Below are 27,649 nucleotides of genomic sequence, written 5' to 3'. Positions count from 1 at the left end.
ATTTCAATCGATTGTACAAGGTATTCGACTTTGGGTGCAATACGTAGTTGAAGCGAGGATCAAAACGTCGTTCAAGATCGATTACGTTTTATACCAGCGGTGCTCAACCTTCGCTGGTCTCAGGGGGTACTTGAGACAAAAATGCATAATGGTGGATATTGTATAAAACTTTTAAAAAAATCCTTGATTATTTATTTATTTATTTATTTATTGAATCGTCTTCGATGGTATCGTACAGACTAAAATTAAACTACATTCTTAATCCTAGTTTTGAAACAATGCTTAGAAATATTAAAATCAAACATATCACACACAACGTTGAAATTTCTGAAACAGGAACTTAAAGGGCTGTTATACTCATGGGGACAGGTGCATGGGGACAGCGATGAGTGAAGCGTGCCGTAACCTACGACTAGGAGCGATGAGTTGGGTCTCCGAGAGAAGATCCGAGCAATCTATGTATCCTTTGAGGATGTCGTGGACCAATAATATTTTTAGTTTCAACCGTCTTCTTGACAAAAGTTCAAGATCCACCAGCTGACAGCGAGCAGGATAGTCTGGTAAATTTGCAGGGTCATTCCACGGTAAGTGACGAAGTGCAAAACGGATGAATGATTTTTGAATACGTTAAATACGAATGACTTGCGAAGTGTGGTAAGGATCCCAAACAGGGCAGCATACTCAAGAATGCTACGCACGAGGGTGCAGTACAGTGACTTCAATGCATATATGTCTGTAAACTGCGATGCATTACGACGAATGAATCCGAGAACTGCCCAAGCTTTAGCAGTAATTGTACAAATATGTTCATTGAAACGCAGTCTAGAATCCATTACGACTCCCAAGTCTCGGATTGAAGCGACGCGGTCGAGTTCCATTCCATCGATCCCATTTTCATCGCACCAACCGAGAAGTTCATCAATGTCCGTCTGCAGAGCAACGCAGTCTAGTAATGATTTGATCCCTCTGAAGATTTTGAGATCGTCGGCAAACATTAGTTTTGCAGATGAGATTCGAAGGCTTAGGTCGTTTATGTAGAGAACGAAAATTAAAGGCCCAAGCACACTGCCTTGCGGAACACCCGAAGGAATGTTGAAGGCCTCGGATCGGGAAGAGTTTATTTCAACGTAAGCTTTTCTGCCAGTCAAATAGGATAAAATCCAGTCCGCTACCCAGTCTGGTCTTATTGACGGCATGATGATGTGGTATGCAGTCGAACGCTTTCGAAAAGTCGAAGTAAATCGAATCCACCTGATTTCGCCGTTCGATTTCACGGAACAGCACGTTAGAGTAACATAACAGGTTGGTCGTAGTAGAGCGACGTGGAACGAAACCATGCTGGTGTTCCGATATTACATGTTTAGTTGCTGATAATATGACTTTGTGGATCATAGATTCAAAGAGTTTGCCAAGACAACATAGTATCGATATACCGCGGTAGTTTTCAACATTGCGCCTACTTCCTGATTTGTGGACAGGGATCATTTTTGCAGTTTTCCATAATTCCGGGAACGTATTGTCTTTCATCGATTGATTGAAAAGCAGTAGCAGTGGAGTCGCAAAAGATTCAGCACAGCTTTTCAGAAGATAGGGCGTTAAGCCGTCCACTCCTGCACCTTTGGACACGTCAAGGTCACAAATAGCCTTTAGCACTTCACGATGGGAGAACTAAAAGCGTGGAAGATGGATTTCATGAACTGGAACATTCTGGAAGCCTGTTGCGTGGGCTGGGGGCAGAGATGTTCATTGAATACGCTTTGAAAGAATGCTGCAAAAAGGTTCGCAGCCTCGTCAGATGTAGTTGCAGTAGCGTTACCGTAATTCACAGTCTTCGGAATTTGGTTACTTGTCTTCTGAGATTTTACAAACTTCCAAAACATAAAGGGGTTGTTCTTTAAATTCGACTGCAAGTTGTCCAGGTGTCTACGGTAGCAGGAGTCAAGAAGTTCGTTGTAGAAAGATTCCACCAGTCGAAGTGCATTCCTGTTCTCGTCGGTTTTGTTGGCGAAGAATCTTTTGCGCGCTTTTCTCAATTTGTTTCGTTGGTTACGAAGTTCAGCATTCCACCAGGGCTTTCTGCTAATACCGTGATTATTACTTCGGCGACGAGGTACCATCAATTGAAAAACTTCATACAGTTTGTCATAGAACAAGACAACATTACCATCGATAGAAGGCGCCTGGAGATATTGATTCCAGTTGATCGTAGAAAGCTCAGAATTAAGAGAGAGACAATCGCATCGCCGGAAGTCGAAATCTATTATCAATCTTAACACAGTTGTTATACAATTGCACGTAATGAGGTTGTTAAATGATTCACTATGTCTACTTCTAAAAGAAACTACCGTCCGACGGGGCTTGTTAGAATACCGTGTTGCTCAACTGTCTAAAAGTGTGACCTCAAAGATGCCAATTTTTTTGCATATAAAACAGAATTCTTGAATTAAACATCAATGTCTCAGTTCTACAGTTTAAAAATATCAAACTATGACAACACCAATGGATTATAACTGGATTCAGAAACAATGTGAAGTTGAAAGTACCATGAGGGAAATCCGTACAACACCTAAATCCATCCACCTTATGAGATATCTATACATTAGACCTCTTCATGTTTTCATAAAGTATCAAAAATTCAATCGGTCAGCCCAGCATCACAATTCTTATGCTAAAATAAGTCTCCTGTCAAATTTTCAGCTAATTCGGATAAAATTACGAGGTGGCTCAAGTCGATTTAGTGTTTTTGGGCTATTTTCAATTTTGGAAAAAATCTAACAAGAGATATAAACGTCGAAAACTATCGCAACAACCTCTATACGGAAGCTTTTGGTGTGCTCTACAAGTCTTGTGAACATTGCGATTCGTTCCGTTCACGTTTTGTCCCTGTTAAAGTGATTTTCAAGCTTTTAAGTGCATAAAAATACTGTTTCCCCCAAAAGTCGTTGTTCTACAAAATTCTTGAGTTTATGACAAATAATTGTTAATTTATTATATTATTATTCCTCTTTTTTCCCTGGAAATTTGAGTAATATAATTGCCTATGTGCGATTTACCGTTAAATTCTTAAAAATCAGAAGCTGAACATTTGTAATAAATTTGCACGTTAGGATTTCTTCAAGCAAGTTGTTCGAACAAAACATAAATTAAATCATATGATATTTGATGCTTACAACAAACGACTTCCAAATTTTGTTAAATTCATCATATGTCTGCATGCTTTTAACATTGAGTGCATTGTAGTAACAAGTGAAATCGAAGCTTCTTTGTTTGAACAACTTGTTTGAAGAAATCTCAGCGTGCAAATTTATGACAAATGTTCAGCTTCTGATTTTTAAGAATTTAACGGTAAATCGCACATGGGCAATTATATTACTCAAATTTCCAGGGAAAAAAGAGGAACTATAATATAATAAATTAACAATCATTTGTCATAAACTCAAGAATTTTGTAGAACAACGACTTTTGGGGGAAACAGTATTTTTATGCACTTAAAAGCTTGAAATCACTTTAACATGGACAAAACGTGAACGGAACGAATCGCAATGTTCACAAGACTTGTAGAGCACACCAAAAGCTTCCGTATAGAGGTTGTTGCGATAGTTTTCGGCGTTTATATCTCTTGTTAGATTTTTTCCAAAATTGAAAATAGTCCAAAAACACTAAATTGACTTGAGCCACCTCGAAATTTTATCCGAATAAGCTGAAAATTTGACAGGAGACTTATTTTAGCATAAGAATTGTGATTCTTGGCTGACCGGTTGAATTTTTGATACTTTTTGAAAACATGAAGAGGTCTACTATACATGTATCCCTTTATTTTGAAGTAACTATTTGATAAATAATTTATCTTATCCTGTTCAAATACTTGATAGTAAACTTTTTGGTCATTGAAGTGAAAAGTAGGCTTTGAAATTAAAACACAAATCAAAAACTAATCGACACCCATGTTTCTGATGTCATATGTTTGCGTGTGGACCGTAATTGTATCATAGTGACTTTGCTTAAACTACAAATCGCAATGAATAAAGTGAGATCAGCGCAATATAAATTAAATGGATTCCTTCTCAAGGTGCGTATTTTTAACAGTGGTGGTCCAATAAATCGGTCTTGTTTTTCTTCCAAACCGTCAGTCCAATAATAGCTGTACGAATTTTGATTCGACATGAATCCACAAGTAACGGATGTTGATTCAGGAGGTGTTGATTAAAAAAAATCCTTAGTTTTTAATGCGTAAAAATGTATCAATAGAGTCCATTGTGCAACTTTATCAATGACGAATGTTGGCTGTATTTCAGAAGACTTTTACATGTGCGTGTTCGGATTTTGATACCCCACGGTTCACCACGAGCGTGCTTCAAAGTCCCAAATGCTATCTTGCTTGTGCTGTGAACATCAATCCAGGATTTTTCAACAATGCTGTATTTTACCGATTGCGTTGTTGAAACGGTGTTATTAACATACTAGTTAAACGTACCCGATCTTTTATTCTAACTGTCAATTGTTGCGTTCATTGCAGGGCCGCAATCTATACAATTTTAAAACGCACACTTTGATTTGTACTGCATTGGTAAATTGAATAAAATAAATTTGGAAAGTAAACACAGAACATTTGGTACACTGTTAACAGGCGGGCAAAATACGTTCGTTGGTTGTCGATTTATTTTTAATGTTTGTTGTTTTAGTTTTAAAGCCTACGAGATTGATAATAAAAATGATTCACAAATTGTTTACATCAACTTCTTCTAATGAGGTGAACGAAATTTCCCCTCCATTAAACCAAAGTTCGAGAAATTTAAACTTGTGTGGTTTCTGAAGCTTCCAAAAGGTCAATCGTATCCCATTTTTCATATTTAACTGATAGTTTTTTTATTTTCTTATTTCCTTGTTAAAATCGCCGAAATATGATCAAATTTTTTTTTCCAAATTTTAACAGCTCTGTCAAATACAAAAAACTCTTGGAATCCTGAAAATAAATGTTAAAATCATATGGAGGAATATTTCTGAATAACGAACAATTCAAATATACTTTTGGATTAGCCCTTTCCCGCCCATGACTTATTTCAAAGATTTCCATAGGAAGGAATCATCTTTGAGAAAAATGCTAGAGCAAAAGTTATTGGACTATTAGCTATTAGCTTGGTTATTGGACTATTGGCTATTAGCTATTAGTGGAAAAGGAAAAAAAAGTTTTTGATTTAATTGATTGTTTCAATAGTTTAACTGGTTCAAACTGATGATTCAAAATCGAACAACCAGGTAGGATCAGTAGCTACTGGTCCTGGGATAGACACATCGTTTCCTATGGAAAGTTGACCAAGTGAAAGTTCTAGAGTGTTCTGCAATATGCTTCGTAGAAACTAGAGATACTCAAATATATGCATTTTAGAGTCGGCAAAATGCACTTCATTAAATGGTTGCGAATGAATTTGTTTACTTCAAAAATAAATCATTCAACCTATATTGGGTTCCTGGACTTTGTGGAATTATTACGAAAAAACCGATATGCTAACAAGACTCATCAAGCCGGTTTACACGGCCAGAACCTTTTTGTAGTTTGTCAATTTCTCCTTTTCATATGGAGCTAAGGCATGGGAACCTATGAAAATATGCGCCAAATGTAGAATTATCTAAATTTGTTTGGACTAGGATAAATACCCAATAGTGGACCCCCTAGTAGCAAAATTTTGCATTTCCTGGCATAAGAAGTGGAAATTTTCATAATAATAATTTTGCGTGATATCTAACATCAAGCTCTGCATCTCCTCTTTACGGTAAACATAAAACACTGAAATACTCGACGTTATTCGTTTTAATTAACATTTTAAGGTCTGATTGAATTCGCGCTATAGTAGACACTTCATTTGATTTTTATGTACCGTTTCGGGACGTTCTTCTTTCCTATTATGGACCCCCCAAAATATTCCTATAATGGACACTCTCGTGTTTATGTTTTATAGAATTGTAGTAAATCATCTAATTTTACTTTCCATAGCATTTCCAATGCATGTAGTCAATTCATAGGAGTGTAAGGTAGGTTCTCCCGATGGAATTTCATAGCAAAATGTTTACATTGTGCTGTAATAATGCAAAAATGGCTGGAGGGTCCACTATTGGTTGGAGTGGACCCCCACTTTACCCTAGCACAATTTTTCCAAGTAGCTTAACAAACTAATACGGAGGGATGGATGATTTACAAAATTTATGAATATTTTGGCTGAAAACTTTGTTCAATAGTTCGATAGTATTTAGCTGGGGATCACAACAAGGTGGTAAATTTTCATGCTTATAGACAATATTATAATTTAAAATATTATTCAATATTGCACAAGGTAGCACCATACGAAGAGCCAGCATTCGATTTTCAACAGATGCAGTCAATTTGATTGCTTTGCAAATGGTATGGACAATATCAGTCGTGCACATAAAAAATGGCAAACCTGCCTGAAACGCAACCGAGAATGTCATATGTAATCGCGATTAAAAACCCGAGCTTTATTAAAGCCCTAATTCTTAATATATGCTTTAGATCAACAATGATAGATCACTAATAAAAATTGTTTCCTGGTTACCTTATAAATTTACAAAATATCACGAACCGGTCTAATGATACCCACACATTGTTCTCCACATGGACGTTACCGAATTCTCGCCCCACGACCAGCCGGGTGGCATCCCTATCTTTTACAATAGGTTTGTTTTGCAGCCAACATTGCGCGGCCGTATCCCACTGACAGTTCTGTATCCTAATGAGAATCAAATGTGATGTTTGTAAACAAAACACATACTATCATGAATTTTACACTGAGATGTTGGCTGCAAAAACATGGCGTCGTGCCACCCACCTGCCCACGACATCGTTCTTTTGCTTGCTCGACAGTCACCACCATCGCCAGCCGAAACTGCAGTGTGGCAGCACGCAAAGAACTGTAGAACTAAGTGCCAGAAATACTACTCGTGTCGAGTGTCGTCTTCGTTGCTAAATATCGAGCCTCAACACATTGATCGGTTTCTTCTTCCCCGAATCACGTTCGCGATCTATCTCGGAGCACCAGTTCACTGTTTAATTATCGTGAGGATAGACTGGATAGAGTCGAGTTTCCTCCTCAATATAGATTCGTTGCAAAAGGGCTTGCCACTAAAACGCTGAACTAATTAGCACTAATTTAGCCGTTTATTTTTCATTTCTTCGCATTTTCACGTCATATAATCAACATTTCCACGATGCACAGCTTGTCGCCACTGAAGCACAACACATTCCCGATTATCGAGGCTTTGTTATCGAACTGGTTGACCGTTTTTGCTTGCAGAGAGTATCATCTTGGCGTAATTATAGCTTCGGGAACAAAATGTTGCGAAACATGCAGTTACCGATATTATCGACATGACTAAATATTTGAGTCGGTTTCATCTGACTTTTCTTTTCCCATGCATGATTTTCTTTAAATCTATACTTTCAAGTGATGCACACATTATTATTTTTGTTAAACTAATATTTTTGGTTTGGAATTATCAAACGGTATCCCTAAGCAATTATATCACAATTAACACTTTCCACTAAGTTATGCTTAGAATGTTATTTAGTTTGAAAAAATCAATGGCATATTTCGTTAACATATGTAAATAAAGTATGTTCTAGATTTCTTTAAAATTTATTGATACGCCCATGTGATACTCAATGCAAGACTGGTAATAGATTAGGCCATCCCACTTCCCTAAAAGTAATTTCATACACCCCTTGCCTTCACTCTGTAAACAATGGTCTCCCTTCGAGAGGAGATATCCACAAGTGTGCAAAGAAAACAAAGCATCACCTATATCAGGCGCCGCGAGGCGATAACCACGGACCTACCGCGCCGATCCAGGTCAACCTTCTCAACTGCACTTGATACGCGCGACGACTTGCATTCGAGAAGCGCACCACACACTGGACAATATTCAGAAGCGATCAATCGACTCGCAGCACGCCAAAACCGACCGGAATAACCCACCGGGGGAGTATCGGGTAATCCTTGTTACACGACCGCGGCGGATGCGCCAAACAGGAACAGTCTCCGATGCACACTGGAAAAGTGCCACACAGAATTACTCATAGGCCGATGACATACTCACGCATGTGCGTGCGCGAACGCGTCCAAGACAAAAGAATTTCTCTTGCTGATATTCTGCTTTACGAGTGCTTGGACGCGCTCCGCATCGCTCGACGCGTCAGTATGTCATCGCCCATACACGCCCCGATGCGTCTTCGTCACTGCGCCAACTGACTACGCCTGGCACAGAAAACAACAGCGAGGTACGGTGGAGTTGAGGTCTCGAACGAGGTATAAATGCGCGCCGCCGGTGTGCGGTGCTGCCGTCGTCGTCGCGTCGTTGTCGTCGGTAGCGGTCGGTGATCTTCTCGAGCGAGAACCGCACACGACTAGGCGCACTCACCAGAGAAGCATGCGGTTATAGTGCGATCGGGAAAACTTGAGTGACCACAGCTGCGGGAGGAGGAGAAGACGCTCAATACCCCTTAGTTCAATTCACGGTTAGTGTGGTTGGTTCGGTTCAGTTTGGTGTGGTATTGAACTTGATTTTCTCTGTTTATAGTAGGTAGGCTCGTTGTGAGCGCATTTGGGGCAATCACGGCCGAATCGAAGGGTCGGAAGCGATTGGGTCTGATTAACTTTAGCTTGGGAGAATTATTGTTGAACGGCGGTGGTTAATTTTTGAACGAGGTTTTGCAAATAAAATCGTGTAAAATTTGAATCTTACTTAGTTACCTATACTGAACATTTACGGGGAATTTGTTGCTAATAAAGTGGCACATTCGAATGTGTGCCCTATTGCCTAATATCGAATTACCTGTCGAATGCAACTTATTGCTTATCAACAACGTTGAGTTTTCAATAGTTGGAAGACTTAAATTGTGGGCTGGGTATAATCTCTTTGAGCATGGTTCAACGGATTCTTTTTGAGAAAAACCTGAGGTGAGCCAGCTCAGGGTTGAAAACCTCTCCAATAAAGATAAAAAACATATTACGAAAGCTTAAGCATCTTTTCGACTTTGAAGATAAAGCACTTAAATTGAAAACACATAATTCGTAAGCTAAAGGATAGTACTGTCAGATGAATGCTTGATAGATCTTTTTTAACTGATTTTATTCATACAAACGTTGTCTCAAATGCCAAACATACAGTGCAAATTGTCTCAATTTTCGAACACTCTGGTGAAATTCCGTACAGCATAAAAACGCATTAAATCACATAAATTCTACGAGTGTTCGCTGTTAGTCTGGTTGAATAACATCGAAATGAAGAATTTTTGGAAAAATCTCTTCACATTAACGATCTAACATATGGCATGTTTCAGACATACATATTTTCAAATATGTAAAAGGAGTGTTCGATATATAAGTCAGTTCATGATTTGAATCAAAACTGTATCTTAGTCGGCTCTTTACTCTAGCGAAATTCTCTCTCTCACCACATTGGATCCGCATGTATGGCTATGGTGGAGTTTTGAAACTGGATTGCTGGTCGTGCACGGACAAAAATAAAAAAGCTAAATAGATTAAATTGTAATCTAAAACCATATTCGGTCCATCCACTCATTGCAATGCTTAAAATGATAATAAGCTGTGGATGATTAAATCAAATTTAATCATTTGAAATGATTATGTAAAGTTTAATCAAATGAAGATTTAATGCGTTTTATCCTGCAAAGCATTTTCTTTACAGATCAAAATAAAAACAATTTGTCAATTTAATCAACATTGGATAATCATGATTCTCGGAAGTTATAATTTTATTCATAATATTTTTTATTCAAATCATTAGATATTTAACAAATAATGTGCTGTGGATTTGGCAGCATGGTAGCAGTCATTTTTAAACCACATATCATCCGTGCTTTAGGACTGTTTCGAGACTCCGTTCAAATGTTCCACCCTTGTTCCGCCGTTCAAATGTTCCGTCGTTGTTTGTTTTAATGTTGTTCTGGTGGCGTTGCAGCTTCTCAAAGAGCGAAGATGAGTTGGCAATGGAGTTGACCATTGTGCTGCTTCGGCTGCTTCAATCAGGATCGGCATCACGAATTCAAACCTGCGGAAGAAGTGAATTAAAAAATGTCATTATCGGAAAAAGTTCGTTGATAGGAAGTTCGTCCGTCGGATACAGTTACCTGTCAATTTTAGAATGCATTTTGGAACACAAAAACAGGCAGGTCTCCATCGTTTCCCTGTTCGAGTCACACGAGTCTGCTGCTGCCGATCGCCAGTTTCACAGAGGAAGCTATTTAGTAAGCCCAGGTTGACAAAATTAACGCGATAAATAACTTCTGCGGTGGCAGCACACAAAACTTGCTGCAAGAGATTAATCCTGTCAAGTCACTAGAGTAGTAATGAGGACTTGGAAATCATTTTAGTGATTATACTTTAGAAAATCATTTCAATGCTTAAAATAAATCTTAAATTTTATTCTTTGGAAATATTAAAAGTTGCAAAATATTAGAGAGGAATAAAGAATAAGCTAATAAGCTTTTCCACTTTTCTCCGTGTGAGTTTCTTCTCTCCTCGAACTAGCAGCGAAGCACATGGCTTTCAAACGCGTTGAGTTACTTTAGCGTCGGATGCCAATTGCCAGTAACTTGAAAGAAACAGAATGAAAAGTTGTAGGAACAAAACTATCAAATCATTACCGCTGCATGTATCATGCATAGCGATTCAATACAAACTATCTCACGATGATTCGAAAATTTGGCGCGTAGCGCCTAGCTCAACGTCATCAAATGTGATTCTTGACGCACTGTACTTTTTCTGGTTATTTTTTTTTATGATTGTGGAATGTGAAATTCTCCAAGATCGATTTAGTCCAAAAAAATACACATCACAAAATACACTAACCCGCGCACACGCGCACGACATATCACTAACGGTGAAAAGTGAGACACTCGAGAAAGAAGAGATGTCAGTACGATACGATCGAGAGCTGGCTGCATGGAGTTATGCTGCAGGGAAAATAAAGATGCTATTGGTCAGCAGCTGCACGGCGATCCAGCGGATGGCGATCGACATCGGAGGGCATGTGATAGCGATAATCGACGACCAGTTGGATTTCAACCAACAGCCTCAACGATTAGGCCTGTGAAAATCGATGATTACGAGAATCATGCTAAACATCAGATCAAAGATCAGCACGAGGCATCTACTATAGGAAGATAGTAGTGTCTCGTAATGCATACTTTAATAGTGTCCAAAGATGTCCCCGTCCTAAATATAATACAGAGAAGCTGTTCTCGTCCATAATTTTGCATAGCTCTACACGGCCTATACTGTCGTATGCCGCCTTGAAATCAACGAACAGATGATGCGTTGGGACCTGGTATTCACGGCATTTTTGAAGGATTTGTCGTACAGTAAAGATCTGGTACGTTGTCGAGCGGCCTTCAACGAAGCCGGCCTGATAACTTCCCACGAACTCATTCACTAATGGTGACAGACGACGGAAGATGATCTAGGATATCATTTTGTAAGCGGCATTAAGGATGGTGATCGCTCGAAAGTTCTCACACTCCAGCTTGTCGCCTTTCTTGTAGATGGGGCATATAACCCTTTCCTTCCACTCCTCCGGTAGCTGTTCAGTTTCCCAGATTCTGATTATCAATTTGTGCAGGAAAGTGGCTAGCTTTTCCGGGCCCATCTTGATGAGCTCAGCTCCGATACCATCCTTACCAGCTGCTTTATTGGTCTTTAGCTGTTGGATGGCATCCTTAACTTCCCTCAAGGTGAGGGCTGGTTGACTTCCATCGTCCGCTGAACTGACGTAGTCATCTCATCCGCTGCCTTGACTTTCACTGCCTGTACTCTCAGCGCCATTCAAATGTTCCTCGTAGTGCTGCTTCCACCTTTCGATCACCACACGTTCGTCCGTCAAGATGCTCCCATCCTTATCCCTGCACATTTCGGCTCGCGGCACGAAGCCTTTGCGGGATGCGTTGAGCTTCTGATAGAACTTGCGTGTTTCTTGAAAACGGCACAGCTGTTCCATCTCCTCGCACTCCGCTTCTTCCAGGCGGCGTTTCTTCTCCTGAAAAAGGCGGGTCTGCTGTCTCCGCTTCCGTCTATAACGTTCCACGTTCTGCCGGGTACCTTGCTGCAGCGCGACCGCCCGCGCTGCGTCCTTCTCCTCCAGAATCCGTCTGCACTCTTCGTCGAACCAATCGTTCCGTCGACTTCGTCCCATATACCCGACGTTGTTCTCCGCTGCGTCGTTAATGGCTGCTTTGATTGTATTCCAGCAGTCCTCAAGAGTCCTCAAGAGCTCACCCTCTTCCGGCACCGCTGCCTCGAGATACTGCGCGTATGCAGTGGCGACATCAGGTTGCTTCAGTCGCTCTATGTCGTACCGCGGCGGTCGTCGGTACCGAACATTGTTGATGATGGACAGTTTTGGGCGCAGTTTCACCATCACCAGATAGTGGTCAGAGTCGATGTTAGCGCCACGATATGTCCTGACGTCGATAATGTCGGAGAAGTGCCGTCCATCAATCAGAACGTGGTCGATTTGTGATTCTGTCTGCAGTGGTGATCTCCAGGTGTACCGATACGGGAGGCTGTGTTGGAAGTAGGTGCTGCGAATGGCCATATTCTTGGAGGCGGCGAAATCAATTAGTCGTAAGCCGTTTTCGTTCGTCAGCCGGTGAGCGCTGAACCTCTTGGCCAACCTGAGCGTTCAAATCTCCTATGATGATTTTGACGTCGTGGCTTGGGCAGCTATCGTACTCACGTTCCAGCTGCGCGTAGAATGCGTCCTTATCATCATCAGTGCTTCCGGAGTGTGGGCTATAGACGTTGATTATGCTGAAGTTGAAGAACCGGCCTTTAATTCTCAACCTGCACATTCTTTCATTGATCGGCCACCACCCGATCACGCGCCTTTGCATATCGCCCATCACTATGAAAGCTGTTCCCAGCTCGTGTGTGTTGCCGCAGCTCTGATAGATGGTATGATTACCTCTAAACGTTCGCACCATTGATCCCTTCCAACAAACCTCCTGCAGCGCTACGATGCCGAATTCACGGTCCTTGAGCACATCGGCGAGTATGCGTGTGCTCCCGATGAAGTTGAGAGATTTGCAGTTCCACGAACCGAGTTTCCAATCGCTAGTCCCTTTTTGTCGCAGTGGTCTTCGCCGATGGTTCCGGTCCGTACTCTCTTGTTGATTGTTCGTTGCGTATGTTTTTAAAAGCTGGCTTGCAGGACCTGACACCAAACCCCCTAAATTTCCGGAGGCCCATTCCTCCTTATTCCCGGTGGGCCATTGTGCACAGTTTCACTTAGAGTCCCTCGCTGGCACTCGGACGATGATCAGCCGCCCCTAACATGGAGAACAGAGAACACCTCCGGAGAGAAGCAAACCCCCTCTTCCCTGTCAGCATACGACCATAGTTCCCACCGGGGTTGGTTACCCGGTCTTCCCTAAGGTTGCTCGTATCCCGGCCAGCACCACGGGGAGGTAGGGATAGGAGTTGCTGGGTAAGAGGCTAAGGATCACGAGATGGGGTCTATTTTATTCCTTCAGGTACGCGAAGTACCAATGGTACGCTTTACCCATGCTTAAAGGCACCTTATAAAATCAAAGCGAGGTGCTATATTGGATTTGCTTTCACTATTCTGCAATAACCGATTAAGAAAATAGTCTTACGAATTCAAAATTGGAAAACCATTCAGACGTTGTTTTAATAATAGAAGCCCAGGCATAATGGGTAAAATTATTTCGGAATTTTACGGAATACCGTTTCATTTCATTTTTGGAATTGAACAACACGAAACGGAAAAATAAAATCAGATTTCTCTAGCGCTAAACTCCGTGAAATTCCGACGAATTTCGTTTAGATTCACCTCTAGCTTCTAACAATTTTGCTGTCGTAAAAACGTTGAAGATGAACTAGTGGCTACCGCTTCTGCCTTATAAGCAGGAGGTTGTGGGTTCAATTCCAGGCTCGTCCCCTTTCCTATTTTTGTATTTCTATTTTAGTTCTTTCTGTGTTTCAAGTTCTACCAAAACAATTCCTACTGTTTAAGCAAAAGTTACAAAAATGTTGTATTTGAATTATATAAACTTATGAATATTAGTGCTTAGCACTAGTTCAAAAACTTGGAAAATCCACAACCAACAGTAACTGAACAACTGAGGACAGAAGAGACTATCAGGCAATCCTATGGTCGGTTTTCCGCAAAACAAAAAAAAAATCACAATCACTTCACGGGCAGTCGTCAAGGGTGGTTCTAGACCGTACGGAGCCAACGTATTTTCCTCTTGGAATAATAGATAGACCCTGGCTTAGGCATCTGGCTTGTCGAGAGGGATCATTCATATTGACGATTAAAGCCAACGACCAGCAGATTCGTCCGATAATGAGCAACTGGACTGGGTCATTTATGGCTTAGCTCGGGTTTAGAAGAACCTGACTGCTTCGTGGACCGACCCGACAGATAAGCAGTTCAAAATGAAGAGATCCTAAGGGACCGATCGTTTATTATACCGGGTTTTCCTGCAACCCTTGTAGAATAACCTGATCGGTTCAATGTTTCATCTAGCTTCTGCTAGGAGATAGTGTGAAGGGTGGTTCTCATACAGTTCGCTGCACTTGAAAGTCACCACCATTTTTCATTTTATTTCAATTTGTTTATGTAGGACATGATACCCAGAGTGTAATTACATACACTCTGATGATACCGTGTTGGATATTTGGTATCAGCATACACTTGCAGCGGCACAAACCCCTACGATTCTATGATAACGATCAATAATTATTGTACAAGAATCGTGAAGGTTTGAAAAATTTGCAAATTGAAACCTGACAATTGCAACCTAATAAACCCTTAGCTGAATTTTGGTCGAGTTTTTGATACAACATGAAACCAGCTATGAATTTGCTACAATACTTTGCACTGGACCCATTAAAGAACTTACCATCTCAAGATTTGAAATCCTACACTTTGACTATGCGATTTTTTTTTTTAATTTTATCCAGTCAAATCTCATGCATTGAACAAACCGAGACAGTTTGTCAAATAATTGTGTCGCGACCTTTTTCACTTTTTTTTCATGTTTCTTGTTGCAGCGTAAGAGTCTTGTGCCATCGGTCAGCATTTTCGTGAGCTTTCTTGTTTCGGCTCGTGCGCAGCGCAAACAATACAGAATCGAGTATAATGAATCGCCCACTTTGAGCGTGCTTACAGCGGCACACTAGGAGTTAACTTTCTGAAATCAGCATGGCGAAAGGCAACTAAGGTTCGATTTCTCAAAATTAAGCACCTTCATCGAAAAAATATTTGGTAGGCGTAGTAGCGGACATCTTCCTACATAACTGGTACCAAATAGTTTTTCATGATAAGTTTCTAATTTTAAGAAAACCCGCGTTAAATGTCTTTCGCCATACAAATTTGTAGCGGTTAACTCATGCTGGATATTTTGCGCATATACTTTAGCGCCTTGATGTGACAGCGGCGAGTAGAAAATCACCCACTGCCAATAATTCATTACCTGTGGCGCACAGCTTGTAAAGAGTGTTAGTCATTGGTACTGATGTATTAGTCACCGAAAAGCGGTCTATACGTTGTGAAATTATGGTACCAAAACATTAATCAGCATAGTTGTTTGTTATTCTGCTAAAAAATTTCACATTGCCGAAATCACAGTATTAGTTTTAGTTGAACGTGGTTTTATAAAAGCATTGAAATATTTTGCTTGGTAGAGATCGCTGGGTTTTATAAAAACATTTTAATAATATCTAGAAATAATATTTCATTTTCAAGTTAATACCAGATTTTGGCATGCTTGAGTAAATTTATAGTGTCATAAAGAACGATACAGTTTCGAGCATCATAAAAGAATATTCCAAAGAGTGGTTTATGATTTAAACAACTAGGGGAACGGTTCGCCACTTCATCCCATAGCTCCTATTTCCATCCCATCAAAAACAAAGCAATGGAAAGGAATTTGGTTTGTTTATTATTTTTGTGATTTTTTTCAGCAGTGAGCACGCATGTTGACAAAAAGAAATGACGAATTTGGTGCCGTATTTATTTGTTTAGCGATGAGATGGATATATGTACAGTGAGATGGAGATCGAAACATTTCCCCTATATATTCTAGAAATGGGGCCCTCTATAGCCGTGCGGTAAGACGCGTGGCTACAAAGCAAGACCATGCTGAGGGTGGCTGGGTTCGAATCCCGATGCCAGTCTAGACAATTTTCGGATTGGGAATTGTCTCGACTTCCCTGGGCATAAAAGTATCTATCGTGTTAGCCTCATGATATACGAATGCAAAAATGGTAACTTGGCTTAGAAACATCGCAGTTAATAACTGTGGAAGTGCTTAATGAACACTAAGCTGCGAGGCGGCTTTGTCCCAGTGTGGGGATGTAATGCCAATAAGAAGATGAAGAAGATATTCTAGAAATGATGTAGAACATATAAAGACCCTCAAATGAATCTGGTAACAATAAAAAAAAATCCACAGTACTGAATATGGTAATAAAGTGATTATTGAGTTTCACAATAGAATGAAGGTATTTCAAACAGACTACAAACATTTCAAGGAGAATTCTTGAGCCCGAAATGTATCGAGTGTTTTGAACTTTCATGTACAGGGTGCGTGACGAATTTTTGCAGTAAATTTCAAAACGGATTTTTTTTAAATGCATGACAAGATTCAGATACATCTGTTAGAAATGGATATTTTTGCAGTAAATTTCAAATAGATTTTTTCTATGATTGCAGATAAAGATTCAGACAAGGATTCAGATATATTTGGAAATACTGGAAATATTTAACTGGTGTAAATTTGCTAAATTTATTGATTATGTACTGCAATTTTGTCACAATTTGCAAATTTGTCACGCACCCTGTATTATAGATCCTGGATCCCCTAATAAGTTTTTAGGATTTTTTTGAATTTCAACCACCTATTGGATCGTAAAGTGCACATGTTTAAGGGAATTCATTTTAATACCCGTTAATCTGTCCACCATTTAGGGCGGGCGGTAGCTGTTTATGTTATAAAACAAATAATTGTGCTATGTTAGGTTATTTTGTCAAAAGGAGGACATTTTTGACTGAAAGGAGGAGGGAGGACATTGCATGAAAAAGGAGGACATATCCTCCCAAAGGATACCATCAGATAAGCCTAGGCAAACGTCTATTTCCTTGTATATTTCCTTGTATATTCCTAAAGAAGAAAAACATCCACCGATGCCTTATTCCGGGCGAACGCCTACTTTTAAAGAAGCAATAACATCCACCATCCAGAAGTAAACACATTAATCATTGCTTTTCACTGGGCAAACCATGATTCCGATGAAGGGTATATCATATGCTTTATATCCAGCTAATGCATGCTTTCTATGAAAAGATTGTGTTTTTATTGTATTATCGACTGGAGTTATTTTCACTATTGCGGCTTTATTCCAGCACCACTCAAACAAATAACTATTTCAGTTAACACAAAACAAGTCAAACGTCCGTTAAGTCAAATGACCATCACTTTTGATTATGTCTTCTTCTTCTTCTTCTTCTTCTTATTGGCATTACATCCCCACACTGGGACAGAGCCGCCTCGCAGCTTAGTGTTCATTAAGCACTTCCACAGTTATTAACTGCGAGGTTTCTATGCCAAGTTACCATTTTTGCAATCGTATATCATGAGGCAAACACGATGATACTTTTATGCCCAGGGAAGTCGAGACAATTTCCAATCCGAAAATTGCCTAGACCGGCACCGGGAATCGAACCCAGCCACCCTCAGCGTGGTCTTGCTTTGTAGCCGCGCGTCTTACCGCACGGCTGATGATGTCCTTTATGCCGAATGATCTTAGACCAAATGGTGTTATGCCAATGACCCGCTTCCTTCAGGGATATGCCATTTAAAAGGAAATGTCATATTCGAGGAAACGTATCTCCGTGAAGTATAATTTTCGGGAAATATCATTTTCGTGTAAGTCATTTTTGGGGAAATGTTATTCCCTAGAAAATGTTATTGTTGAATATTGTTCAATTTCAAAGAACTTAGGATGAATTAAATTATAGGGAATTTAAATCATGTCTAAAGGGCTCAAAAGTTACCCAATCCCAATAACCTCCCGCATTCCAGAAGTCCCTTTCAAGCTCTCTATAATTGTTTCCTTGGGGTAGAGGTGAGGTGAAATTGACTTATGCGATAAAAAGTTATACTAAACTGTTCGTTAAATAAATATACCCTCTCTCTCATTCATCTATGACATTCCTATCCAGTATGATATCGTCTTCCTTAGACAGAGAATATGGGTTCCAAATTTGGTGGACATCGGTAAATGGGTTCAGAAGTTACACCGAATTGATCGATAACTAAACAATATCCCTCCTTCACACTATTTCCCTTTTAAAATGACCTTCCCACACCCACTAAAATCGTTTCCTTAGGACGGACAATATACGATCCAAATTTGGTTGAAATCGGCTTAGGGGTTCAGAAGTAACGATGACTAAAAATACCCCTCCTCCTTTTCCAAAGAGCATCTTAAACCCCCTATCGTCATCTGCTTAAGAAAAATAATGTGTGTTCCAAATTTGGTTTAAATCGGCCAAGGGGTTCAGATGTTACAATGGGTTGATCGATATCTAAACAATACCCCTCCCCCTACAAACATACATACCCACTAGCCTGGGACATGGATATATGAAAAAAATAAATTTTCGTTCCCTCGTATTTTTCAGAAGCCTTTTGGGTCTTACAATGCTTGTGCGAAATTTCAGATCAATCGGTGAAACTATATTTTAGCGCCGGCGATTTTAATTTTCCGTAGGATTTACTATGGGGAAATTTATCTTTACAAAGAAAAAATCCCCAAGGTGTCCCATTATTCTCTAATGATAAATCGATCCAACTACATCATAGGAAATTTTACCAGCAAACTTTCATTGGAAGACCGCAAAGTGATCCGACACTCGTGAAAAATGTTATTTACATAAAACTAATCGCTGTATGAACGCAAGGCTCATTGTACTTTTTGTTCCAGCATCACTGCCGTCTGCTGCTTGCTGTTGTTTGTACGAGGCACCACTTTGCGTGGAGGATTCGCTTAGCATGAATGAAAAGCGGGTTACTAGGGATACGTTTATTGGCCTTGCTGTTTGAGTCTTCGTCCTTCAAGGTAGAAGAAATTCAACCAAATTTCAATGAAGGTGTGATTAACAAAAAGAGGCATGTAACGCACCCTTTCCACACACAACGCAACGAAGCGACTATAGATGCGAGGTATAGGTTGGGGCCTCTCATTCTCGACGTCAATAGTTCGAAGCTGGTCTGAGCGGGATTTTTTTTTCGATACTGATATTCTTTAGGAAATTCTTTACATTCATTTATATTCTTACTTATGAGAAGCTTTTTGGTGTTTCTAAAAGACTGAGATATGATTCTTTTGATACTGATTTCAGAAGAGAATAATTTAATGAATTTGCTTTGCTTTTTTGATATTTGATTGATATGCCAATAATTCGAATCAAAGACTTTAATTATAACTAATTTTCTATTTTTCAAAGGGTATTCCTTTAACTTTCATACAAACTATTCTGTCAGCCGTGTTTTTTTAATTATGAAGTGATGATTTATTTATTTAGTTTACATCTAAACAGTAATGATGTTGAAAGTTAATAGTTATATTTTAAAATCATGAACTACTGTACAAATAGTTCTTAGTATCACCGTTGATGTTGTACACGAATATTTTGAGTTCATATGAAAGAATGTGACATAAAATAGATTTAATATGCTTTAAATCAAAATTCAAAAAAATCACTTATTTATTAATATACTTGAGACAGAAGAGCCATTTCAAAACAACCTTTCAAATAGATTCATTTTTAGTGCTTTCAAATTATTTTCTATGGTAAAATATATTATCCATTTCTATAAGATCGATTTAATTTTTTAGTTTATTTATTTATTTATTCTTTTCCATCAACAGCCTTAAAATAGCCCCAATGATGTTGGTAATAGATGCAGAATTATATGATTGATGTGACGTTGATTTAAAATGGGATGTGATGTAAATTTTGATGTGAAAATCATCTCTCATAGAATCTAGGTTTTTTTTCTATAATCTGTATTAAAGATATTTTTAACTCAAGGCAAAACAAATCTAGAAATCTCCTAAACTATTTCACAATTTAGAAGTCTTCGAATTGAATAATCGGCATGTCAATCAAGTATCAACGCAGCAGAGCAAGTTCATTAAATTATTCTCTTCGGAAATCAGTACCACAAGTACACAGCAAATAGTTTTGAAAATTCAACGACTTGTAAAATTGCTGCTAATTCCATCAAACGAATTAACATTTGATATTCAATTAAATTTGACTGAGTTTTACAAGCAGGCACAGTTTGAATTTAATTCGATTTAAAGGAACAATAAGATCGATTAGATATTGCGTCTATTTGCATGCTCCAAATATGTGCATGAAAATACATTTAAAATCCCAACATATTTGTATCTGTGTATCTTATCTAAATCTTTTAGAAATACTGGAAATCTTCTCGAAAATTAGAATTTGGGAATATAAATATAAATATCAAAAAGATTACCAGTACCAAAAAAAAATCCCCGTTCAGACCAGCTTCGAACTATTGACGTCGAGAATGAGAGGCCCCAACCTATACCTCGCATCTATTATCGCTTCGTTGCATGATGTGTGAAAGTGTTCGTTACATGCCTCTTTTTGTTAATCACACTTTCATTGAAATTTGGTTGAATTTCTTCTACCTTGAAGGACGAAGACTCAAACAGCAAGGCCAATAAACGTATCCCTAGTAACCCGCTTTTCATTCATGCTAAGCGATTCCTTCACGCAAAGTGGTGCCTCGTGCAAACAACAGCAAGCATCAGACGGCAGTGATGCTGGAACAAAAAGTACAATGAGCCTTGCGTTCATACAGCGATTAGTTTTATGTAAATAACATTTTTCACGAGCGTCGGATGACTTTGTGGTCTTCCAATGAAAGTTTGCTGGTAAAATTTCCTATGATGTAGTTGGATCGATTTATCGTTAGAGAATAATGGGACACCTTGGGGATTTTTTCTTTGTAAAGATAAATTTCCCCATAGTAAATCCTATGGAAAATTAAAATCGCCGGCGCTAAAATATAGTTTCACCGATTGATCTGAAATTTCGCACAAGCATTATAGAACCCAAGAGGCGTGCGAAAACCATGCAGGAAGTGAAAATAAAATTTTGTCCCACCCTAATACCCACCCCATACAAATATGCATACAAACATAGAATTATATATATATACATAGAATAAGGAGATATAAGATGTCCAAGCAATATCATTTATTGAGCGGAAAGCCTCTGGGAGATCCAGAACATCCGTAAAAGCGGCCAATTTCAAAAGTTCACCCTAGAGTTACGTGATTTTTTCGTCACCATTCGTGACTTTCACCAACAATAGTGAAAGTCTTCTGTGACCCCCAAATGCTCTCATAACGGTTCTATGCGAGATCTGGAACATCCGGAAAAGTGAGCAATTTCAAACCTTCTGTTGTAATTAAGGTTTTTGGCATCATGATGAAATCTTGGGTCAAAATGGATTTTTGGGCCCGGGGAAGGTTCTTAAGATGATTCGAGACCCCTCCCTCTTTGGAAAGTGGGGCTCCCATACAAATGAAACACCAATTTCTTCATAACTCGAGAATTAATCAAGCAAATGGAAAGAATTGGGTCTGCTAGTAACTGAATAAAACACTACTGCTCCATTTCTTCTCAATAGAAATGGAGTAGAGAGACATGCACTAAACAAATGACACGGGTATACTACAAAAGTTTAAAGAAATGGACGCAATGGTTCATCCCGACCAAAAAAGAAAAGAGTCCAAGAATATACTGCGTCCGCCATCATGGACGCAGACGAGCGCTCAATCCACTATAACCGCCATACAGCACCCATATTGTACCCGAAAATATACTGCGTCCGCCATCATGGACGCAGACGAGCGTTCAACTAACTACTATATAGTCTCAGAATTTATATATCAAAGGTTGTACTTTTCAGAAACCTCCATAACCTTCTCGTTAAAAATTATTATTTTGGTTTGGTATCTTGCGAATTATCCTATTGCCTTTACCTGCACTTATCTCATCTTGTACACTTCATTTCGGTTAATATTGATCATGTACTCAATCGAATATTGAACCATCAGCGTAAGATTTTAACCTGTACATACGGAAAATATGGATAAGTTATGATGTAACACACATATCAGCTGAGTCATCCGCACACTCCTTTTGTTTAGATTTTTTGCTAAGTCATTTAGCCATCTCATGCACCGGCTATTTCGTGGGCGTTTCTGGAAGCTCTAGGGGTCTACACAAGCAACTCAGCACTGCGCAATTGTTGCGATACTAAAGTAATCAGTCAGCGCCAGCGCAGCGGACCCTCAATGAAGTGATTCCCGAAGGCAAATTGAAATTGGTCCAATGACCTGCCCTAATCAAAGACCATGCCACTTTATCTTTGGGATGACAACGACTGTCTGGGAGCTTCGTTTGGGCATGACCGACGACACCCAGCAATTTGGAAAGTCATAAAATGTAGACCTCGTTTATTGGCACAATACAATGTTTCGCAGCGAACACCTAAAATTGTCACTGTCACTGAATTACCAAGAGGAGATAATCACAATTTCTTGGACATGGTGATTGGGGTTATCTATCATTGATAGAGAACGGCTAGACAGTTAATTTCTAGATTTTGCATTCCCGGTTGATTGTTCTCATGCCGCAAATTTTCGGACTTCTAGAAAAAAAACCCTGATTAATTCACTCAGCGGCAATGGTGCCTTTCTCGTGCATTATTATGTTATGTATAAATTGGCTGGTAACATTCGTATATCAGTTTTAGCGTAAAGATGTAGAAACGCATTGTACTTCAAATAGTTTTTCAAACTGTGATTTCAAACCTTGCGGTGGGTGGTCGAAACGCATGCCACAGAATGAGCTACACCAACCAGTGAGCGATACTATAAAAAGAGGGAAAGGCGAAAATATTAGACGCTTGTTTTCTGTAAGAAGATGAATGCCCTAGCAGAATATTGGAGGGATAGCGTCAAAGAAAATGACGGCAGTCAACGTTGTGGCTTCAAAGAGAAGAGTTGGTTTTCTTCTCTGTAGAAACTACAAGTGCCAGAGTTTTACTTAAGAGCAACGTGAGTTGGTGCAAAAGGTACCCCGCAATAAGGACGCCATTCGAGGCGCACCGTACGGGACGGCGTGGAACGCAGCGAGCGAGATGGGCAGACCAGGTGCAAAACGACTTGGCGAGCGTGGGGCGTATCCGAGGATGGAGAGATGCGGCCTCGAACCGTGTATTGTGGCGTCAAATTGTTGATTCAGTGTTATCTGTTTAGATGTAAACTAAATAAATGAATGAAACCGATCGCACCGATCGACCCGCCTCATTATTGGTTGGCCACCCCATCACATAGCCGCCCGATCTAAAGTTCTAAAGCAGTTCGTAGACTGCCTCCGTGCTCGGCCTTTCGCTGGTGGCTCTATAGTCCGCCACTCGCCGGCTGGATTATCATCCGGAAAATTATCGGCTTTCCGCCGTTAACTACAACGATCGGCCACTTGATACCCGTATCGACATCAGAGTTCCCGTCAGCCATCTCATCATCCAAGCCCCAGTCGACCGAATTGCCGCCTGGCCGCTTTTCGGCGATATTTTCGTCCGGATGTCCATCAGCCGTGTAACTGTCGAACCTTCGACTGACAACCATTTTGCATCGCGGCACCAGGCCTTATCATCGCCTGGCCGAGAGTCAACCGCTTTTCCGTCAGCGAAAGTCCAGATTTGATAGTTCCGTTAGGATACGGCAGGCATGAAGAATGTTCTATAGAAGTGGATTTCAAAGCGATCGGAGGACAATATTTGTGATGGTAAAAATATCACGACCTTCCTTCTGCCAAGCTCCCGTATGAAGAGGGAGGGTAGAGTATCAGTGAGGAAGCTGATATTTCTCCACTGGTTAAAAAAAAAATACAAATATGGAAACATGAAAAGAAGAAAATATGGAAATGGGATGAAATGAAAATGTGATACAATAGGAAGCAACAAAAATAAATAAATAAAACTATGCATATAAAAAATATGAGAATATAAAAATATGAAAATCGATTTAGGTAACATTTGATTTTGGCAACAAATCCATTCGATTTTGTGTTATGTGTGTATATATGTATGTGTGTGTATGTGTGTATGTGTACACAATTTTTCAAACTTAGCATTGCATTGGCCGAATAACTCGCAACAAGTTCCATTCGACGGGGAATCCTGTCCCTAAAAATTGGTTAGATTGGACTATGGGGTTAGAAGTAATGACCAAAATATTATGTTTTATGCACAAAACACGCTAAAAACATTCACTTATAATTTTTATAATTTTTTGCACGAAAGAGGCACAATCATCGCTAGGTGGATTAATAAGGGTTTTTGTTTTATTTTATTGTTGAAAAATTCGGTGGTCGAAAGTGCCTCCCGCAATCGCAACACCATGGTCCATGGTTGATTATTGAATATGCTGATAACCTGGTGATAATTGCCTTGTTTCCTTATCTTTCCAGTTTATAGCACCTGCACGAGGAAATGTGATTCAAATCATTGTACCATAAGCTAATTATTGATGAAAAATGTTACTTTGTTTATGATGTATGCATTGTTATCATGAAATTTTAACCTTTAACAAGCGTTTGACCCAAGGTAATCGTTTTAAATAAAATGATCAATACTAAAATTGAGTTTGCAGTGTAGCTGTTTGACCTTTTTATATTTAGATCTCTATCAAACCTGACGAAGAAATATCAATGCCTATGCTGCCAAACAGATAATTTATACAGGGTTAATTATCCTTGAATTGAGTCCACGTACTCATATTAATCACAATTGCAAACAAAAAGGTAGGAGGTCGTATCCTAGACATTACCGCAAATTGAACATTGGGTTACGTAAATTGTAAAATATTGAACTTTGAAATGTTAAATATATGTATTTACTGACGCTGAAAATTAGCTGCTAAAGATAACATTGTTGCGCCTTTGAGGAACATCATTCACCCTCCAATCTGTCATTTCCAAAAGAACCGCTCTACTGTTTGATCTTGTATGATCTAAAAAAAATAAAAATAATGTCAACCGCAATTCAATCAATTGTCTTCGTCAATTCAGTTATGACATACGTAGAATGGTATTATGAAAAAATGTGTTTGAATTTCTTAAGAAAAGTTCTGAAGACAATGTGTTCCTAATTAAACTTGGACAAGCCCTGATACAAACGGCCCATTTCACGTTGTGTTTGCTTACGTCAAATTTGAACCCGTGCCAATTCTTTTTTCCAAAAAGTGCTCGTCGATGTTATGTCAATTGTGCTTAATTCCATATTATCGTATTACGTACATATAACGGTGCCGTCAGGCACGCTCTAGCATATCCCTCAGACAATCGAATGAAAGTTTGTCAGCTGAAACAGAGCACATTTTCATGTTGTTTGTTTTACCATAGTTATCGACTGAGACTGCATTGAAAGTTGTGATATCCTTAAAAAACCATTATACATGAAATATGCTCACAATTGATTACGTGTTTGTCACAGGAAGCAACTAATTCAATGTGAATAATAAACTCATCCATATCATGCGGGATGTATAGTTTCATGTGGTTTCATGACAACAAAAGATGTTAGGTGAATTATTCAAAATGGTTTTCCGTTAGTATGCAGCGCGAAACAAAATAATATTGATATAGCTGTTTTTTCGCTGCTGCAGTTTAAGTTCAAGGTTAAAAACCTATTAACAATATGAATTGCGCACTCTGTCTATCCATCATTTTGAGTTGTATCTAGCTGTTAACATTGAATAAGAACTCTAATCTTTTCAGCTTGTGGTGATGTTCCTTTTCTCAATCATAGCTAGGACATTAATATCTGAAAACCGATTAGAAGAACATCTAATTAGACAGTACTGTTACTGTTACTGCTCATAGTTTTCAGTACATACATTTCTAGTGATCTACCAACAATCAAGTCATTTGGTTGAAATACGAAACGAATGAGCAATAAAAACTAAAAGCAGAGGGTGATGCCTAGGATAGTTTTCCATCTACATCATTTTCTTCGAATATTTAGCGAAAAAAGTATGAAATTACAAAGATCAAAATGAAAACTTTTCCAGATAAATGAAGAATTGTCCATAAAAAATAAATCGGAGTAGCAACAATATACAAGTATGAAATATCCCTTAATACAGCAAAATTCTTATAAATATGAGATGATTATCAAAAATACAACAGATATTCGCACTTTTCACGTAGAAAAAATTTGGGTCAGAGGTTAGTCTTGCGAGCAAAGGTATAGGATGTTTTCGGGTGGGAAATATTCTCGATTCCCTGGGCATAGTGGATCCATTAGAAATCGAGGTGTTCCATTGAAAAAAAAATACAAAATTTCCATAAATCAGTCAATATTAGCAATTACTTTTTCAACTTTTTTTACACCTTTTTTATTATTCGACCAATCTTGTATTTGTATTAGGGCTGTTTCGGAAAATAATTTCATCATCTTTCAAGTCGTAGCTTTAGATTGACCATAGGTGGGCGGCTATCTCGCGGGGAGGGTTTTTTTCACATGGAACAATATCCTCAAATATAACTGTTCACTAGCGCCGCCTCTTGGAAGCAGTTCTCATTATATTGAGCACTACTTTGTAGTCCTGAACATCCTGAACAATGTTGCCGAATACAACTTGAGTGTAGGTACGAACGATCTCAAGCTAGACCAATATTTCAAACATGCAAGAATATTTCAAGCACACTAGCGCCGCTTATTAGTAAAATTCCTAATTATTTTTTGCGCCATAAGACAGTCCACTCCCACCAGACGAACTTTGCTAAAGACATCATCTTTACAAATTTAAAATTTTTGCGATCATAATATTATCAATGTGGAAAATTTGGAAATGGTCACTAGGCCGAAAGTTGTTTTGCCGAACAGAGCATTAGGCCGAAAGTCATTTGTCGGAAAAGGTCATTTGGCCGAATAGGACCTTTGGCCGAAAAGGACATTTGGCCGAACGGATCATTCGGCTGATTACAGTGACCGGCATAATAAAAAGCCCATTCGCCGTTTTTCATACAAAATGGTCAACTTTGGAGATCTAGATCTCGATTGCGTGTGAACCAATTTTGCTGAAAATTTGACCAGGGCTCAGATATAACTTGAATTTTACCACACCTGAAAATTATTGCGGTAATACCAAAATGAATTTTTTGGCAAAAATTTATTTTTTAAATATCTTGAATTCTATAGGTTGTAAACTGATGACTTATTCAGCAAAAACGCGTATTTTGGCAATACAAAAAAGTTTGCGGAATATACTTGTACACTAAGAGTTGTAGTTTTCAAGATATTATAAAATCATTTTTTTCCAAAAAAAAATCGTTTTAGTATTACCTCGATAATTTTTTACCCTATGAATCAATATGGTCAGGTGTGGTAAAATTCAAGCTATATCTGAGCTCTGGTCAAATTTTCAGCAAAATTCCAAAGTTGACCATTTTGTATGAAAAACGGCAAGTG

General features: G+C 39.0%; 1 protein-coding gene across 7 annotated transcripts in view; it reads right to left on the bottom strand.

The window, feature by feature from the left end:
* LOC134205632 (solute carrier family 41 member 1) overlaps positions 1 to 27,649 on the bottom strand; it is a 282,172-nt gene that overhangs the window by 230,282 nt on the left and 24,241 nt on the right. For 3 of the 7 annotated variants that reach the window (XM_062681053.1, XM_062681060.1, XM_062681054.1), the window contains exon 1: positions 7,812 to 8,088. The exons of 1 other annotated variant lie outside the window; for it this stretch is intronic. The gene's annotated coding sequence lies outside the window, so the exon portion shown is untranslated. Of the gene's footprint in view, positions 1 to 7,811; positions 8,089 to 27,649 lie in introns of those variants that run through there. 3 more of the 7 variants (XM_062681055.1, XM_062681056.1, XM_062681059.1) reach the window with 3 other exon arrangements.

The sequence above is a fragment of the Armigeres subalbatus genome, chromosome 1 (genome assembly GCF_024139115.2).
Source record: "Armigeres subalbatus isolate Guangzhou_Male chromosome 1, GZ_Asu_2, whole genome shotgun sequence".
NCBI lineage: Eukaryota > Metazoa > Arthropoda > Insecta > Diptera > Culicidae > Armigeres > Armigeres subalbatus.
The sequence above is the reverse complement of the archived record's forward strand: the minus strand, read 5'-3'. Positions and strand labels throughout refer to the sequence as shown.